The sequence below is a fragment of the Carassius auratus genome, unplaced genomic scaffold, assembly GCF_003368295.1.
Source record: "Carassius auratus strain Wakin unplaced genomic scaffold, ASM336829v1 scaf_tig00044289, whole genome shotgun sequence".
In the NCBI taxonomy this organism is placed as follows: Eukaryota; Metazoa; Chordata; class Actinopteri; order Cypriniformes; family Cyprinidae; genus Carassius; species Carassius auratus.
This window is the reverse complement of record NW_020526821.1, coordinates 2,439-4,876: the sequence shown is the minus strand read 5'-3', so window position 1 is coordinate 4,876 and position 2,438 is coordinate 2,439.

Genomic DNA, 2,438 nt, shown 5'->3' with positions numbered 1-2,438 from the left:
CGATAGTCACCATAAATTCTCATAGTATGGAAAAGAATATGGCTAAGATTCATCCCTTTCAATATTTTATAGGCTTTTTGATATTTTTGTGTTGAAATCAACTGAACAGCGGATGAAATCAGCAAACACACATGCACACGTTCAGAGAAACACGGACCATTTGTCAAGACACGGCGGTAATGGGGTAGTGTGTGTGTGTGTGTGTGTGTGTGTGTGCTCACACCATTCACAGACAATTTGTAAAGCGATGCGTGGAAGCTGGGCCACAGACACCAGAACAGCTGGGGGTTCTGGGAGATGGATACACATGAGCTGCGAGCGGTCCATTTCAATCTGAATGAAGACAAAAGAAACACAGACGCGGCGAGTGTGTGAGTGTGTGTCCCCCGTCAAAGCCATTAGGTGACGATTTCAGGCGACCCAGAGCTCTCGGCTGCCATGCAGGCACACACACACACACACACACACACACGCACACATACACACACACACACACACACAGACACACACACACACAGACGCACACACACACAGACGCACACACACGCACACACACACACACACACACATACACACTCACACAGATATCCACAAGGTTAAACGGGAGTTCATAACCCCGGGCTAATTAGCATTTTTATGTAATTTCAAGTAAATGTTCTTTTAGTCAACAACTCTATAATTAATTTACCCTTCAGCCCTTACATGAGGAAACTGACACAGAGACACAAAGTAAACATGTTTAGGTTAAAAACTGATGGAGGCAAGTTTGAAAAACTTGGAATTGCTTCCTAATTACTTTAGTTTAATATCAACAATAAATTATGAAATTTTTGTAAATAATGTAAAAGTCGAATAAATTATGTTTATATGTTACGTTACAATCTAGGATTAGTGGACAGAAAATATAATGTGCTTAGCATAAAAACCACAAAAATAAATGGGAAAAAAGTGCACCTGATGTTTTTCAAATACAGATATTTTCAAGAAGTCATAAACCATTAGTAGCTTTAAATAAAAATGACAGAGGTCTATGCTATGTCTTGATTTAGACAGCTCTGTAAACACTGATGGCTAGGAGTGACAGCTTGACTGTTAACATACTGCAGTGTACTGTGTATTAGATTTTTGATTGTCAGCATTACTCTTCTTCTGTGCATGAGTAAGGAATTTAATACAGAGTGTTTAGGCAAGGAAACAGATGAGTGTTATAGGCAAGCAGGCATGAATACACCCTCACATGAAGCTTGGCATCGTCTCTGGAGGTCCCTGATGGACAGTGATGTATTTAAGGCTCTGTGGGGTCAGATGGACTCTGTCCAAAACATCACCTGCAATCAATAGTGTTAGTAAAACAGCACAGCCTGACACACACTCACACACACACACATCACAATAAACATGGACAGCACAGAATCACATAACCTAACATATCCACGTATTATTATTTCTAACCATAGACGTCTATTTGTGAACTGCTATCTTTTTCTGAGATCTTTCTTTTCTGTAAATTACACTTGCTTTGATATTTTCTTATCTTAGCAATGCCCTTCAAACATTTTTGAGTAATGCTATAATAATAATAATAATAAATAAAAAATAAATAATAATAATAATAATAATAAAATTAATACTTTTAGAAGTAAATAAATAATAGACATATTTTTAAATAATGCACATATAACACTTTATGTGTATATAAATATATAATAAAATATATGATAACATAATGCATATGTATGTATACAAATGTATTTTATTACTCATCAAATCTGCATTTATTTGAAGAAAAAAACAGTAAAATATAGTAATAACAGTGCATAAAATACAGTGAAATATTATACAATTTTAAAAGAACTGTTTTCTGTGTGAATATATTGTAAAATGTGATTTGTTTCTGTAATTTATTCAAAGCTGCATTTATTATTGTTGTTGTTGTTTTTATTATAAATCTCTTTACTGCCACTATTTATCAATTTAACGCATCCTTGCTTAATATATATATTTTGCTAAAAATCTTACTCACCCCAAACTTTTGAACAGTATGTATTTTTTTCTTTTTTTGCCAGTTTGGCTTTAAAAGCAGGTTTTCTATTGGATGATAATTTCAGTAGGTGAAACATAACAACATATATTTGTTTTCTTCCTTAAGGCTGGAGGGGTTGATTCCACTTATGTGCCATTCCTGCCCTGTTTACCTGTTAATAACTCCATCAGTCCCTCGGGCCGCTGAAGCCCACCTGCAGCACCGCCACACAAGACCAGCATGCCACGCCCTCAACCAGAGCAATGCCTGCTGGGAGCCGGCAGCAGATGTTTACCTGCCACAGGTGAGGCCCTGAGAGCAGCAAACAAGTGTTAAAGCATGTGTACAGCCCACACACACACAAACACACATGCAGAATACAGCTGTGCTGAGACGCCTGTCAGACCGAGCACTG